Genomic DNA, 17,938 nt, shown 5'->3' on the forward strand with positions numbered 1-17,938 from the left:
CTTCACAAAAGGGTCACAAGGGATGAGTCAGCCAGGGTGCAGTATAGCACCGAGTATTTTAATTCTTAATCAGATCCTTAATAAAGGTTACAAAACAATGCCTTAGAATATATAAGTATGGCCCTTCAGAGTATATAAAGGGGTCTCTCCTCCATCATGTTACTGAATTCCCACAATAAACCTGAGTGTTACATATTGCTATTGTTTTCACTTTACACAGAGGAGATTGAGATCTGCAAGGATTAAGCCAGGACATGGTGGGGCCATTTCTCATACAGCACATATTTTACAGTTACACACTCTTAATCACCATATCAATGTCTGAATCTACGTGTCCAGACCACATTGGCCCTGCAAGGGTTCATGTAAAAGGAAAACACTGTAGGACACTTCACCTTTCTAGATTTAGTGGAACAACCAATAACCCCGCTCACCACCCTTGTACGTCATGGGCTCTGCTGGAGTCCTTAGGGCTGGCCTCAATAGTTGCTCCTTTCCTGCCTCGACTTGGATCTTCTCGTGCTAAGGAATCCCAGCTTTGGGTCTGTTTTCATGGATTCCTTTTCTTGGCTCTCTCCTCTTATGACATTGCTCACAAATTCACAACTGCCTCCTCTTGACAAATCTTGGGAGCTCCCTTTTGGATACTGCCTTGGTGGGTTTCTGATACTGTAAATCTTTATGGGAGGAGAAAGCCTCCTCTTTCTCCCGAAGAGGGACTGGTGGTGTCAAACTGCTGACTTTGAGGTAAGCAACCCAATACATTACATTATCAGGTCTCCTTCCCTCAGTGATAGCAGATAAAATATCCTCCATGGATTCGCCTTTCAATTATACTCTAAATCTCAAAGCTTCTTGTTTTCTCCAACACTTCTCAACGTCTTCAGTTCAACACCTTCTCTTTGGGATCACAGGGTCCTCCCTTTCTTTCTGCTTAATGCTTCACATCAGTATGTAAACAAGCCAGATGGCTCATGTTTAAAAAAAAAGTCACTCATTGACCCCATCTTCTTTCCATTTCTTCCTGAAAGAGTGACCTGCAGTGCCTGGCTTCAGTTCCTCACCTCCCTCTCTCTCCTCAGTCCCCGTCCCTTATGCTTCCACCCCGATAGTCCATGGAAACAGTTCATGTCAGTGACCTCTTTGTAGGGAAATCGAATGGTCACTCTCCCTTGATTTCTCAGTAACATTGGATATAGTTAATCAAATGCAGCAATATTCTTCCTGCCTCAGTGACACCTCTCCCTCCTGGCTTTTTGGCCTCCTTCAGCATTTGATGGGTGCTTCTCTTCTCTCAACCTTGACATGTTTGAGTCATCTGGGATTAGACCTGGGTGTCTTCAATTTCTCTCTCTCACCTGATCTTAGCGCATCATTGTTCTCATGCACGGTTCCTAAATATATCCTTGCAGGCTGAATGCTCCTTTGAGCCTCAGCCTCATGTATTAACTTCTTCCTTAGACCCGCACGTGTTGTTGGTGCGATTGAGTCAGTTTCAGCTCATCGTGACCCTATGTATGACAGACCAAAACGCTGCCGGTCCCGTGCCTCCTCACAATTGTTGCTATGTTTGAGCCCCTTGTAGCAGCCGCTGTGCTAATCCACCATGTCAAGGGTTTTCCTCTTTTTTGCTGTGCCTCTACTTTAACCAAGTGTGGCCGTTACATACTCTCCTGTCAACTTGAGGAAGGGTGAAGTCTAGCAGCTTGATGACATCATTTAGGAGTTGCAAACAGATAAAAATAGCTCACTGGAAGCCAAGAGCAGGATCAATCCCTGAGAGACATTCCTGCTGACAAGACACATGGAGCTATGCTGATGCAGCCAGAGCCTTAAAGCTGGAGGAGCCACGTGGAGACCCATGCCAGCGCTGAGATGCTGCCACCGCCACTGGATCCACAAGACTTTCCACCCACTGGCCTGTGATCTTCCTTCACCTGGTGTTATTGCATGTGTTGCATGAATCTGAAGATGAATTTACAGACTGGTACCAGACATACAGGCTAATAGCAGGCTTACGGACATGATCTGGACTGCGCTGGGATGTTTTCTTAATATATAATTACTCTTTGATATAAAGATCTCTATTACACATATGAGCGTCTCTGGATTTTTTTCTCTAGTCAACCTGGACTAACACACCAAGCATGGTATCCCTTTCCAGGGACTGGTCTCTCCTGACAACACACCCAGAGTCTATAAAGCAATGTCTCACCATCCTGCCCTTGAGGAACATTCTGGCTGTACTTCTTTCAAGACGGATTTGTTGGTTCTTTTGGCAGTCCGTGGTACTTTCAGTATTCTTTGCCAGCACCATAATTCAAATGCATTGATTCTTCTTCAGTTTTCCTTTATTAGGCCCAACTTTCACATGCATATGAAGTGACGGAAAAGACCTTGGCTTGAGTCAGGTGCACCTTAGTCTTTAAAGCAACATCCTTGCGTTTCAATACTTTAAATAGTTCTTATGCAGCCGCTTTCCTCGATGTAATGCATCGTTTGATCTCTTTACTACTGCTGCCATGAGTACTGATTATGGATCCAAGCAAGACAATATCCTTGATAGCGTCAGTGATGAATGGAGAGAAGATTGAAGACCTTCACTGGGATCCCTAATAATTAGTCATTGAGTTGACTCGGACTCCCATGTGCGTCACAGAAGAAATGTACTCCTCGGGGTTTTAATTGCTGATTGTTCAGAAATAGATGAGTAGCCTCTTTTATGAGGAGCTTTTGGGTAGATTGAAAACGTCAATGTTCTCAGGCAGCTTATCTTAACATGACTGAAAACTGAACTCTTGACATATCTTCTCTACTCCTCCCAACTCTGTTCCCCCCTTAGTCTACTGAGCTCAATTTGTAGTACCAGTTATTCAATCCAACAGCCTTAATTCTTCTCGTATCCATCACAAAACACAAATCCCTCTAACTTTGTGTGATAGTTAGGTTTCTTGTGCCAACCTGGCAACAGGTTCAGGCTGCCATGCAAGCTGATTTGCCACTGGAGCCATATAATCCAGCTGACCCAAATGGAGTTAGAGGTGTCAGTCAAAGATAGAGATGCAATGTGGAGTCCTTGGTAGGCCCCTGTTGGTGAATCACAATGTAGACCATTGGTATTTTGAAGCAAAGTCCTTCCATCCTCTGCAAACAACTACTTCCCTTTTGAAAAACAGTGGAGACGGAATGCCACACCCGTGGGCCATCAAGCCACCATGAGGCCTGAGCTGCCCATAAACTGGATATTGTCTGACCCACAGAGTCATAAAGTTGGACGTGCGCAGCAACACTCCATCATTAAGTGGAAGTGGTATATACGAGATCAGGCTAGAGCAGGACCTGAAGGGACAGGAAGCTGCATGAAGAAGTGGCCCAAATGCCCAGTCTGCACTCCTCTCACAGTACCTTCCTTCTCCCAGTGGCCTCCTGGGGAGTTCCTATGATACTTTAACTGAAGAGCAGAAAAGTCATGCTTGGTTTACTGATGGCGCTGCACAATATGCAGGTACCACTCATAAGTGGGCAGCAGCAGCACTACAGCCCCTTTCTGGGATTTCCCTGAAGGACAGTGGTGAAGGGAAATCGTCCCAATGGGCAGAACTTCGAGCAGTGCACCTGGATGTTCAGTTTGCCTGGAAGGAGAAATGGCCAAATGTGAGATTGTATACTGATTCTTGGGCTGTGGCTAATGGCTTGACTGGATGGTCAGGGAATTGGAAGGAATGTGATTGGAAAATTGGTGACAAGGAGGTGTGGGGAAGAGGTATGTGGATAGACCTCTCTGAATGGGGCATGGAAGTAAAGATAATTGTGTCTCATGTGAACGCTCACCAAAGGGTTAGCTCTGAAGAGGAGGACTTTAACAATCAAGTGGATAAGATGCCATGCACTGTGGAGGCTGGTCCTCCTCTTTCCTCTGCCACTCCTGCCATTGCCCAATGGGCACATGAACAAAGTGGACATGGTGGCAGGGATGGAGTTTATATATGGGTGCAGAAACATGGACTTCCACTCACCAAGGCTGACTTGGCCACTGCCACTGCTGAGTGGCCCATCTGCCAGAAGCAGAAGCCAACAGTAAGTCCAAAATATGAGACCATTCCTCGGGGAGATCAACCAGCAACCTGGTGGCAGGTTGATTACATAGGACCACTTTCATCATGGAGGAGGCAGCGTTCCAAACTACCATCATGGACTTACTGAATGCTTTATTCACCAGCATGGCATCCCACATAGCATTGCTTCAGATCAAGGAACTCATTTCACAGCAAATGAAGTATGGCCATGGGCCCATGCCCATAGCATCCACTAGTAGTATCATGTTCCTCATCATTCTGATGTAGCTGGCTGGATAGAATGATGGAATGGCCTCCTAAAGACACAATTACAATGCCAGCCAGGTGGTAACACCTTTCAGGGATGGAGCAATGTTCTGTAGCAGGCTGTATATGCTCTAAACCAGTGGCCAATATATGGTGCTGTGTCTCCAATAGCCAGGATTCATGGAGTGGAAGCTGGAGGGGCACCACTCACTATTACTCCTAGTGATCCACTCGCAGAATTTTTGCTTCCTGTCCCAGCAACCCTATGCGCTTCAGGCCAGGAGGTTGTAGTCTCAAAGGAAGGAACCCTCTCACCTGGAAACAGCACCCATTCCATTGAACTGGCAGCTGAGAATGCCCCCTGGCCACTTTGGGCTTCTCATGCCTTTGGATCAACAGGTCAGAAAGGGTGTCACTGTACTGAGTGGTGTGATTGATACTGATTACCAAGGAGAAATTGGACTGGTGTTACATAATGGAGGTAAAGAAGAATACGTCTGGAATCCAGATCCCGTAGGCCAACTCTTAGTGCTACCATGCCCTGTGATTAAAGTAAATGGTAAAGTACAACAACCCAATCCTGACAGGACTTATAATGACCTAGACCCCTCAGGAATGAAGGTCTGGGTCACCCCACCAGGCAAAGAACCATGGCCAGCTGAGGTGCTGCCCGAGGGTAAAGGTAATACAGAATGGGTAGTAGAAGAAGGTAGTTCTACCTATCAGTTACAAGCATGTGATCAATTGCAAAAGCTAAGTTTATGATTGTCAGTATTTCTTCTTTATATGAATTTAATTTAATATTATTGAATATCTTTTGAATATCTTTCCTTTGTTCATGTATGATGTACCAGAGACAATTAGATTCAGTGTGTTTTCATTTACATGTATGATGTTAGGTGTAAATGTGATTTCATTAATGTCTGGAAATTATATATGGCTAAAGAGTTATGTACAGGTGCCATGCTGTTGGCAAGGGGTGGACTGTGATAGTGAGGTTTATTGCGCCAATCTTGCCAATAGAACATGTGGGATTAATCAGGTCACAGTTTGGTTGGAGGGCAAAGAGAGAAATGGCTTGGCAAGGCCCACCCCCCTCTCTTGCTCACCTGGTGATTGGAGCATGCTGGAGTGTGCTCCTGCTTCAGCTAGTTTTCTGCTTCAACCTGTGAGGTACACTATCTTTGGATCAAGCCAACCCATGGATCCTGTCGCTAAAGCTTGAGGCTCCTTCGAGACCTGCTTCACGATGTTGCTTGTGCGTACATTGCTTGAGACTGAGGCTAGTGGATCCTTTCGGCTTGTATTGCTTAAGTTCAATATCCCTTCCGGGCCTGCTTTGCTAAGAGCTACTGACTGTTGGTGACCCACCCTGCTCTTTGCTGCCTGTGGGCAGACTCTGCTTGCCTTGCCCGAAGGAGGACACCACTGTCTGCTTCCTTGACCTTGGTCCCGGCCGCCCATGTGAGTTGAAGGACTTCCAGTATATTAACTGTTCCATGGAAGTGAGTTGAACTGAGCCCTCTGTACTGCTGTGGACTCATTAGCTGTTATATTCCTTCTTGCTGTATAAGCCTCTTATATATGTATAATCATGGGTCTTGATGTTGTTTCTCTAGAGAACCCTGCCTAACACACTCTGCATGAACCATATCTGTGAAGTTTCCTCTACTTCTATTATAATCACTCTGATCTAAGCCAGTGTCATCTTCCACTGTTGTCCCGGTATCCGTCTGGCCTTCCTGGACGCCTCAATTTTAACTCCATATCCATTCCACACAGCAAAGTGTGACTGATTCTGTAAAAATGTAAATCACATTAGTATTTAAAACCGTCATATAGCTTCTCTATAAAGGTGGAATTCATCTCTTAACCTATAGAATCTTACTTTATCTACCCCCTTCCTCTTTAAAGCTCTTGGAATGTTCTCCCTTGTGTTCTCTGTGTGGTTTCATTGGCTTTCTTCCTGAACATACCAATGTGGATCCTATCTCAGCACCTTTGCTAGGACAGTTGGCTCTTCTGGGAGTGGTTCCCCCAGATTTTCTCAGCACAGACGCCTCCCCATTCACCAGATACTATCACAGTTGCCACAGTGTCTCCAGTTTTATTTATATAGTATTTTTCTTCATTAGCTAGAAAGTAATCAATTGCCAGAAAAGGACCTTATATTTGGTAAAGTGAGAACCAGCAAAGACAAGGGAAGCCTTCAATTAAATGGAGTGGCATAGTATTTGCAACCCTCCACTCACGCCTATCAATAATCAGGAAGACAGTGCAGGACTGATCAACTATAATACATAAGTGCACCATGAATTGTAGCTCCTTCCAAGGAAAACTGCCAGTAACAAACTCTGGGTGAGCAAGGACCCTACTCATCGTGTTCCCCAACTCTTCAATGCCAAGCACTGATTAGACACATATGTTGCATTTATTCATGGATTCGCCTTCTCACTCTGACATATGCACTTGCTAAGCATGACCTCAATCTAGTATGTGACAGGCACGAGGTCACACTTTTGCTCCTTTCAAATGCTGGTGCCAACACTGCAAAAATAGTTCCTGTTTGTTAGAAGGAGTAATAGAAGGATAACCCCAATGAGGTGGATGTTGAAGATGTCCCCCAAATATGACTTTTCCAAAATACGATATAGCTCCTTTATCCCTCATATTAACTGCTGTTCCTCCTCTCAGTATTCTCAGTATGCACATTCCAAGGTTCTTCCAGTCTCTGCAGTGTCTCACAAAATGCATGGACCTTCAGGGTAATGGCACCATGGTGTGGAGACTGGTGGGTAGCAAATCTGAAGTTTAGATGTCTGTCTAGAGAATTCATCTCCTGCACACCAAATTGGGCATTGTGGAAGCTGGTGCACCAGATGAGGTGAAAGCCTGCTTATGCATGTACCCCAAACTAGAAGTCACGCAGAGGCAAACCAGGTACAGGATCCAAAGCAAAAGCTCCAACTTTGGCAACGTTGTTCAGCATAGCTGCAGAGAAACACAATGTTTGAAAATGAGAGGTTGTCTTGTGTGCTCAGCTGACCAAGTAAAAGGACACTCAAGAATCACATCCCTAAGATCACTTTCGGAGTCTTGGGCCAGCAGTCATGGTGGTAGTAATTGAGGTTTGACAGGTATTTGAACCAAATACCTCAGGGTTCAGCATGCTCAGTCAGAAAAGAGGGTTCACAAAGATAGCATGTGGCCCACCTTAGGAGCCCTGATGGAGGTGTGACTTTTGCCTTCTGGCATCAAAAGGTTAGGTAGAGGACACACGCATCACTTTTACACATCTTGGAGTGGGTGGAGAGGGTGGGGGGCTTGATCCTAGCCTCCTGCTTATTAAAGAGGCAGCTGGCAGTGTATCTGTCTATAAAGGGAATGGCCTAAAATCAAAAGTTAGTTCTTATTTTAACATACATATCAAAGAAGATGTTTAATCTGAAGACCATACCCCCAAGGATGGGGGCTTGAGTCGTACCCTCCGGTAAGGTAGAAACCCAAAATATATTTTGCCTTAATCCTGCTTTATTAGTATAATGGATAATTTATTCCAAAATGAGATTATATCACAGGTGTAGAACTTAGAATGTGCAAGACATCATAAAATGGAGGACTATGGCTAGAAGCCCCAAGTAAAGGAATTAACTACACCACCACCACTAACTAGCTACCTGACTTTGGACAAGTTTCTTCCCTGTGTCTCAGTAAAAGTTAACAAATAAAATTTGTTTAAATAAAGTGACAATCATGTCCGGCACACAGTAAACACCCAACAAAAATTGGAAATTATTAAACCCTTACTTAGCAACACTATAAGGAAGAATTTCTCAGTCTGGGCACTACTGGTATTTGGAACGGGATCATTCTTAGTGGCAGGCTGTCTTGTGAGATACAGTTAGCCACATCCACCTCACATCTCTTCCACTAGATGCCACTAGATTCCACACCTTTCCAGTTACGACAACCCCAAATCTTTTGGGTTCTGAGTTATTGTCAGGTTGATTCTGATTCATGACACCCCATGAGGGCAGAGTAGAACTCTTCCACCGGATCTTCCAGACCGGGCCCTTTCAGAAGCAGCTTGCCCACCCTTTCTTTCAAGGCACCTTTGGGTGGATTTAGAGACCCTGGTGGTGTGGTGGTTTCGCATTGGGCTACCAAGCACAGTCCGAAATCGGGATCTGCGCTGCAGGAGAAAGACAAGGCTTTCTACTCCTGTAAGAATCAGTCTCAGAAACTCACCTGGGCAGTTCTACTCAGTCCGACAGGGTCGCTCTATGTTGCAATCGACTCAATGGCAGTGAGTTTGTTTTTATGGGTGGATTTGAACTGCCTACCTTTACGTTAGTAGTTGAGCACTTAGCCATTGCCTCACCCGGGGATTCCTAAAATGTCTTTAAACCTGTTTTCGTTGAGTGGATCCTGACTCATAGCGACCATATGGACACAGTTAGACTGCCCTCTCGGGTTTCTGAGGCTGTAATCTTTATGGAAGCAGAGTGCCTCATCTTGCTCCACAAAGCTGATAGTTGGCTTGAAACTCTGGCTTTTCTGTGAGCAGCCAAGTGCTGCATGACCGCACCCCGTGGACGCCATCAACTAGTCTTTAGACATTGCCAATAAACCCTGGGTTTGGAGGGGCAAACTCACAGCCTGTCCGAATACTTCAGTGCTCCGCGGCCATCTGAAAGGTTTGGTATCAGAACCCACCCGGGGGCTCTTACGAAGCAAGGCCTGGCGATCTGCTTCTGGAAGGTCACAGCCATGCACGTCCCACGGACGTCCCACTCAGGTGCCGAGAGTTGGGATCACCTTGAAGGCAGCCTCTTTTGTGTGCCCATGTGAACCGGCAAGTTCCTGGTTTCTTTCAGTCACTTCCTCACTGTCATGTGGCGTGATGAAAAGGCGGAGGAGGATGCCCCACTCTCACCTCCTCCGCCCCGGCGCTTGTGGTCTTTCCTCCACGGCCTGCTGTGCTCGAAGCCTAAGCCCCCTCCCCTCGCCCTGGTCAGCTCACACACTCACAGATCCGTGCTAATTACACAGCCACATAAAACGTTACATGTGGTTTGTTATTTTATATCCAGGAACATGGTCCACAGCCTTCATTACATAAAGCAGCTGTGTGTATACTTGGGGTCTAAGTGCTATTTAGCGGTCAGCTCGATGGGGTATTTTGTTTCAAGCATCAGATTTCTTTCGTTCCTTTTTTTCCCCCCCTCTCTTTCCCTCATTCCACTGACTCCTAAACAGAGGAATGGGTCCTTCCACAGCTGGTGCTAAGGTAAACGTAACATTCCCCCGATGGCAACTACCTGATATCCAAATTAGATTGTCTCCAATGATTGTGTGGGTGTGGGTGTGCCCTGTGCTGTCTGTGCTCCCATGTGGCTCTTAAAGGGAACAAGTGGTCCAGTGGAAATAGCTGGTCCAGACCTTACGTGATCAGCCCTGTGATGGGAACGTGACCTGCCTTCCCTCAAAGGCTCAGCTTGGTCATCTCCATCAAGCATCCCATCTAAGTCTTCTCCCCACTGCCCGCGTCAGCCTGCCTTCTAAATATCCTGCCTCTTCTTCAGCCAGAACATGTATTACCCGTCCCACCTTCGCACTGACCACTCTTTCCCTTATTTGGGATGTAAGCAGGAACTTTTCTGGAAAACAAACAAACAAAAAATACCCAACACCGTTTTTTATGGATGTTTTTTATTGTTGGCCAGTTTCATATATTCTTTCATCTCCACATTTTTCATCTCTCTTTTTCTTTTCTTTTTGAAATTTAAACTTTATTTTATTGGGGGCTCTTACAGTTCTTATCACAATCCATATATATGTCCATTTTGTTAAACACATGTGTACATATGTTGTCAACCTTTTCAAAACATTTTCTTTCTACTTGAGCCCCTGGCATCAGCTCCTCTTTTTCCCCCCTCCCTGCCCAACCCTCGCTCCCCTATGCCCCCTTGATAATTTATAAATTTTTCTTTTTTCCCCCTGATGTATTACACCGACTGCTGTCTCATTTCACGCACTTTTCTGTTGTCCATTCCCCTGGGATGTGGGCCATACATCAATCATCGTGATCGGTTCCCCCTTACCCACCCCCACCATTAACCCCCTAGTATTGCTGCTCCCCTTATCCCCTGTTGTGAGCTCTTATCTGTATACATGTTCTGGTCTAGTCAGATTTGTAAGATAGAATTAGGGTCATGGTAGTGGTGGGGGTGGGGGGTGGGGAGGAAGCATTAAAGAACTAGAGGAAGGTTGTGTGTTTCATATGTGCTATACTGCACCCTGACTGGCTCTTCTCTTCCTTGTGGCCCTTCTGACAGGGGGTGTCCACTCTGCTCTCCCCTCATTCCTATTGATATGCTTTTTGTTTGTTTTGGTTCTCTGATGCCTGATACCTGATCCCATTGACACCTCATAATCACACAGGCTGGTGTGTTTCCTTGCTTCTCAGCTGGATGGCTGCTTGTTTCTCTTCAAGCCTTTAAGACCCCAGATGTCATTCATATCTTTTGATATCCGGGCACCATCTGCTTTCTTAAGCACATTTGCTTATGCACCCATTTTGTCTCAGCGATCCTGTCAGGGAAGGTGAACATCACAGAGTGCCATGTTAGTAGAACAAATTGTTGTTGCGTTGAGGGAGTACTTGACTGAAGGTCCAATGTCCATCCACTATGGTTATACTTCATAAATAAATATACATACATAGATCTATTCCCCTGTCATTGTATATAAATGCATTTGCATAAATACATGCCTGTATTTAGATCTCTATAAATGTCTTTTGCCTCCCAGTTCTTTCCTCTGTTTCTTTTTACTTTCCTCCTGTCCCACTATCATGTTCGGCCTTCATTCGGGTTTTGGTAATTCCTCTAGGTTACATTGTCCTTGATTGAGTGCCCCCAAGCACCCTATGCCCTCCTCAGCATCAATTTTAGATCACTTGTTCTTCCCTTGTCCCTGGGTTTGTTGGCACCCCCTTGTTTTCCCCCATCTCTCCCTCTCTTGTGTATCCCCAGAACCATTGGTCCCATTGTTCTCTCCTCTGAATTGCTCATCCTGCCTATCTTGTCCAGATAGACGTGCACAGACAATGCACGAAAACAAAGCAGAGAAAAGCAAAACACAAAAAGAAGCCAAAACCTAAATCGACAATGGCTAATACAACAAAACAACAACAAAATACAGAAAAACCAACAGCCCAAACTGAAAAGCCCTCAAACAGTTCCAGGTCTGTCCGTTGACCTTTATGAGCATTTTCCAGTTGAGTCCACTGGGATGCCACTCCCTGGACCCTAGAGTCCACTTTTGGCACTCCTTGAGGGCTTTGTTGATTTGCTCCCCTTGTTGCTCTGCTATACACCCTTAGTGTTCACCCCAAACCTTCTTACTGTGGATTAGGTGAAGTTTTAGGGCCGATCGTCAGATTTACATTCAATAATTTATGCATATCTTGTTTCAACTCATCATTTTAATCTCCTCGTGGTACCACGGCCTCTCCGTATTGCCTGTTCCCATCCCTCCTTCTTCCCTAATCCTCTGCCCTTGGGTAAATGCTGCGCTTTTGATCCCTTGAAGGTGAAGTAGTTATGCATTGGCTTACCGATTGCAAGGGCAGCAGTTTGAAACCACCAGTCTCCTCAAGGGAGAAAGATGAGGCTTTCTGTTCCCGGTAAGAGTCACAGGAACTCAGCAGGTGGTCGTTCCAGTCCTGTAGTGTCGCTGTGAGTCAGAATTGACTTGGCAGATGTGAATTTACTGTTTTGTGGGTTGTGGGTGAATTCCGCTCTAGACCTGAAGGGTAATGAGAGCCATAGATTTGAGGGTCTCATCTGTCTCTATGTGACCAGTAAGGCTGGTCTCTTTCACGATTTGAAGGTTTGTTCCACATTTCCCTCTCGTTTTACCCAGGGCCTTCTAACGTTGTTACTGCTAGCTGGGTACCATCTAGTTTGGGCCTCGGGGTTGTGGAGACTACTACTTGCGTAGCTCAGTAGGCCACTGACCGGCTGTTCACAGGTCTTCTGATTGGTATCACTCTTCTTTCCTCGGGACAGAGAGAGTCCATAGTTGCTCTTTGATGGCTGCTCTTAAACGTTGAAGACCCTAGTGGCTGAGTTGGAATTGACTCAGTGAGTTGGCGGTGAGTTTGGATTGGTGGGCTACTCACCAAAGTAGGAGGTAGACCCTGTCTTAATGAACTATGTTATGCCAACTGAACTTGGCGACCGGCCTTTTACTTTTTAAAATCATTTTATTGGGGGCTCATAGAACTCTTATCACAATCCATCCATCTATCCATTGTGTCAGGCACATTTGTACATTTGTCGCCATCATCATTCTCAAAACATTTGCTTTCTGCTTGAGCCCTTGGTATCAGCTCCTCAATTCCCCCCCTCCCTCATAAACCCTCGATGATTTATAAATTATTTTGTCATATCTTACACTGTCCGACGTCCCACTTTTCTGTTGTCCATACCCCAGGGAGGGGGTTATGTGGTGATCCTTGGGATCGGTTCCCCCTTTCTACCCTGCCTTCCCTCCACACTCCTGATATCGCCACTGGTCCTGAGGGGTTCATCTGTCCTGGATTCCCTGTGTTTCCAATTGGGATCATGACAGTCGGGGGGTGGGGGGGAGCATTTAGGGACTAGAGGAAAGTTGTGTGTTTCATCATTGCTACACTGCACCCTGACTGGCTCATTTCCTCCCTGAGACCCTTCTGTAAGGGGATGTCCAGTTGCCTACAGACGAGTCCCCACTCCACACTCCCTCTCATTCACAATGATATGATTTTTAGTTCTTTGATGCCTGAAACCTGATCCCATCGACATGATAGGCCTGTCTTTCCATCTATTTAATTCTGACTTTTCCTTCACTGCCCAATTCAAATCATCCTCCATTCGCCACACAGATTCCTCTTGCTCTTCATCTTGCAGCGATTTCCCCTCTTCTTTGACAACACTATCTCACACACCCGGGACCTAAAGGGCTGTCTTGGTCTGTGAGTCAGTCGCCTGCAGGTATCTTGCATGGTTCGAGATTTGCAAGTTGACAGAAGGCTCCAGTACTCGGATTACTTCTTCAGGGCTAAAGCACTCCAGTGCACCCAAGACTCCCTCACTATTTGTGCATGAAAAGAGTCCTTGTGGCCTTGTGACCAGAGCCCTGCTGGCAACACACACCAGACTATGACGGTTGGCTATCTGGAGCCTGGAGTGTTAGCTGCCATGTACGCAGAGCAATCAGAGAAGATTGCCTCCCCTGGAAGGCAGGATGACGAACATGCCAGCTCATCCCAGGCACTTTCTGGTGACGTCTCTCCAGCCTTCTCCTGTGTGTTAGTGCTGCTTAGAATGCATTCTAGCATGGTTGAAAAGGCCCACCCCCAACATTGTTCACAGTCCCCCCAATACACCGAGCACGTGCACTTCCAGACCTCGGCACATGCTGTTGCCCCTTCCTGTCCTCATCCTCTCTGCCTGCTCATCCTTTAGGATTTAACTCAAATTTCAGCTTCTTGGCAAACACTTGTGCCGATTCCCTCTCTCCTGCGGCTGAGCTGCTGCAATAGCTCCTCCCTGCCGCTGGGTGTTTTCCAGAGCGCCTTTGGTTGGCCTTTCTTTCCCTTGGCCACAGCAGGGATTTTAACGAATGTCATCTTGCAGAACAACTCGGTGTTAGTCTGGGTTGACTAGAGAAACAAATCCAGAGACATTCATATGTGTATAAGAAAGAGCTTTATATACAAGAGCAATTGAATATTGAGAAAAAATCCCAGCCCAGTCCAGATCAAGTCTGTAAGTCTGATATTAACCCATATGTCTGATACGAATCTATAAAGTCCTCTTCAGACTCATGAAACCCATGTAAGGACGCTGAATGCAGGAAGACCATAGGCCACTGATCTTGTGGGTCCAACGGCAGTGGAAGTGTCTCGCGCTGGCATGGGTCTCCATGTAGCTCCTCCAACTCTAGGGCTCTGGCTGCCATCAGCATAGCTCCATGGGTCTTGTCAGTAGAATGTCTCAGGGAGGGGGTATGTATATCGCCTCCAACGAGCTATTTATCTCCTTAGCACCTCCAATGAGGTCATCAAGCTGCGACCTTATTGACTGGTTAAACTCCACCCCTTTACTTGTTAAGTCCCAAATTGACAACAGATTTTGTAACTACTACAAACTCTGATCCTTTATTTTGCTTCTTTGATCAGGCGCCTCTTTTCTCCCATCTTGTGAAGGAATGACTGTCCGTGCGTCAGCTCAATAAAAGAAAACACAGGTCAGTTGTTGACCAGTTGACTCCGACTTACGGCAAATGATGTCAGAGTAGAATTGTATTCCAGAGGGTTTCAGTGGCTCATGTTTGGACTTACAGCACCAGGCCTTCCTAGGCAACTTTGGGCAGACTTGGATCTTGTCCTTTCTGCTTAGGAGCTGAGTGAGCGATGCATCGACAGCCTCTAAGGATGCAATCATTTCATTATCTACAAACCTGATTCTTTCCACGTTTATAGACTACTGACCTTTTCATGGTCCTCGGATCCAAACCCCACCCAAGACAAGCATGCCCTGCCATCATTTCAGATTAACTTCCAACTAACCGAACCTGGGGTGGAGAAGACAGAGCTGGGGGATGATGGCAATAGGGAAGAGCTGGGATGGGAACTGGAGCTGGAAGTCAGGGCAGGGCGGGCCATTTAAAATGCCAGTGTGGCTGGTGGCCTGGGCACTGGCCTGCTGAAAGGGCAGCTCTCAGGCCCTGAACAAAGCTCCTCCTTGGCACAGGTGCCTGAGCAAGGGAGCTCTCATCTCCTTCCCGAAAAGATGCCTTTGGCAGAACCTGGGGTTCCTGGATCTGCTCAGGAGGCAGGTCTGTTGGTTTAGTTACACTACAAGCTTTCTAGTCCCGGCCTGACTGTTACAGCCTACAGATTCCTGGTACCCATCTGATTGAACAACTTAATTAAGATGCAATAAGAGGAAAGTGGGCCCTTCTGAACCCCGTGCCCATTCCCACAGGGCCAATCTATGACCATGGAGCTAGGAACTCTGTTAGATGCAAGGGGCTCCGGAAGACTCTCGGCCTGTTTATCCTGGTGATGATGGGGAAACGGAGGTCCAGGGCGGACAGCTGAACAACCCAGAGCTACTACTCATTGAGGTATTAACAGAAGAAGCCACTAAGGGAGACATTGGCAGACCTCGGACACGTCTCTACGACTCGTCATCCAGGGCTTCTCTCACTTTATCACATAACCAACTAAGTTGTTTAAAAGCATTTAAGACCATTGTTCGTAAGGAACACTGTCTCCTGGGACCCCAGACTTGTTTGTTCTTCCCTGTTTGTTTTTTTTTTTCACGACAGTGCTATGGAGATAAAATTCACATTTCACAATGTGCCCATTTATAGTGCACAAGTCAATGATTGTTAGTGTCTTCACCGACTTGTGCAACCATCACCACAATCCATCTTAGAACTGTTTCTCCTCCAAAAGATACCGTCACTTAGCACTCCCCCATTCTCCAGGCCCCAGACAACCTCCGATCGATTTTCTGTATCTATGGGCTTGTCTATTACAGACATGCCAAATAGATGGAGTTGTGCAATACATTGGATGGGGGGGGGGTTGCGGCAATGACTGGCTTCTTCTCTTCAGCATACTTAAAAAAATCCATTTATATTTCAGTGCGTATCAGTACTTTATTCTTTTTTACGGCTGAATAATGCTCCCACTTTAGGAATATGCTACAGTTTGTTTATTCATTCACCAGCTAATGGATGTTTGGCTTGTTTCTACATGTTAGCTATTGTGACCAATGCTGAACAAGATTTGGTGTGGCTCTATCGTTTCAAGTCTCCTGGGTCTATTAGGCCAAGGAGCCCTTCTGGTATACTGGTCATGCGTTGAACTGCTAACCACAAGGTAACCAGTTGGGACCCATCGGCAACTCCACAGGAAGACGGATGAGGCTGTCTGCGCCTGGAAAGATTTCAAGTTTGGGAAACTCATGGGGGCAGTCCCTTCTGTTATAGGGTCAATTGTATGGCAGTGTGGCTTGGTTTTGGATATCTAGGCATGGTAAATAGCCTGCCTGTATCTCATTAATCATATCAGTAGCGGTGTGTACAGGTGAGATCTCAAAGCACTATCATTTCATGCATCAGGTTTGTTTTTCACTTTCAAGGTTGCCCGTACAGTCCCAACAGCAGAGTGGGAGGGTTGCTGTGTCTCCACACCCCCTTGCCTCATTTGTTATTGGTTACCGTTGCTGTGGAGATTTTTCGTTATTGTGAATTACGTAAGTTTATGGGGCAGAGGATCAATCTTACATTCAACAGTTCAGACGCATTTTGTTTCAACTCAGCCAGCGCAACCCCCTCCATCTTCCATGGCTTGTTCTTTTTTCTCCCTCTTTCCAGTCCTCATTTCCCCCCACCCCCACCCCAACCCTCTGACCTCTGGATAAATGGTGCCTTTTGTCTTAAGTGGTTGATTCTATCACAGGGGTGAGGTAAGTTCCAGACCTGAACGATGACCATGGGTCATTGTCTCAGGGTCCCACCTGCCTCTGACGGGTCTCTATTAGGCTTCTGAGGATTTTTCTGTATTTTTCTTGCCCTTCATCCAGGACATTCCAATGTGATCTTTTCCGAGCAGCCGGAGGTTGTTGCCGCACCATCACCTGGAAGGGCACCATCTAGCTCGTTTGGTCTCAAGATTGTGGATGGTCCATTAGTCCGCTGGACTGATTGTGAATCCTTATGGGAGCAGAAAGCCTCATCTTTCTCCCATGGAGGGGCCGATAGATGGTTGGTATCCAATGCCATTCCCGTTTGCCCATCACTTGTCCGCAGGTGGCCGTACTGAGGTGGCTTGTGGGTTGCTGGGATGCTGGAAGCCACGCCACTGGAGTTTCCCATGGCAGCAGGGTCACCCACAGAGACACGTTTTGGTGGAGCCTGCAGACTAATAACAAACAACGAAGAAGGACGCGGCAGCCCACTTCGGTGGAAGGAGCCACTGGACGACACCTTTGCATAGAATCCTCGTTGGGTTCAGTGAAATAACTGCAGAGGTTTTTGAAAAGAGAGGGTTCCTAGAAATGTTGAGGATGATTATTTTATAGTGTTGGTTTGTTGCTTTTAAATCAACGAGTGTTTGCAGAGCACCTGAGCACATGTTTGTGTTAGGCACAGTGGAGTGATAACAGATCCAACATTCAGTGCCTGGAGTTCTCCCCTGCCCTTCCGGCCGTTTATTCTCTCCCGGGCGCGAGCGGCGGGCGCGCAGGGCGACGCTGCTGGTCCACGTCCCCAGACGTGTCCCTGCCCCTCCAGTCCGCTTCCACCCAGGAGCGGGCCGAGGTGGGCAGTGGGGCCTCGGCCGGCGCGCCCTCTGGCGGCCCCGCGCGGAGGCGACGGCCCGGCGGAGAACTGGCGAGGAGAAGGGGGAGGGATGCGGGCGGAGGAGGCGCGGGCAGGGGAGGAGAGGAAAAGTTGCGCTGGGAAGTTTGGAAAGTTGGGAAGTGGCTGCTGCGGGCATCGCCTCCCTCCGCGCGCGTGTGAGGGAGCGAGCGAGGGATCAAGAGAGGAAC

The sequence above is a fragment of the Echinops telfairi genome, unplaced genomic scaffold, assembly GCF_000313985.2.
Source record: "Echinops telfairi isolate 266 unplaced genomic scaffold, ASM31398v2 ScPeMD7_443;HRSCAF=831, whole genome shotgun sequence".
In the NCBI taxonomy this organism is placed as follows: domain Eukaryota; kingdom Metazoa; phylum Chordata; class Mammalia; order Afrosoricida; family Tenrecidae; genus Echinops; species Echinops telfairi.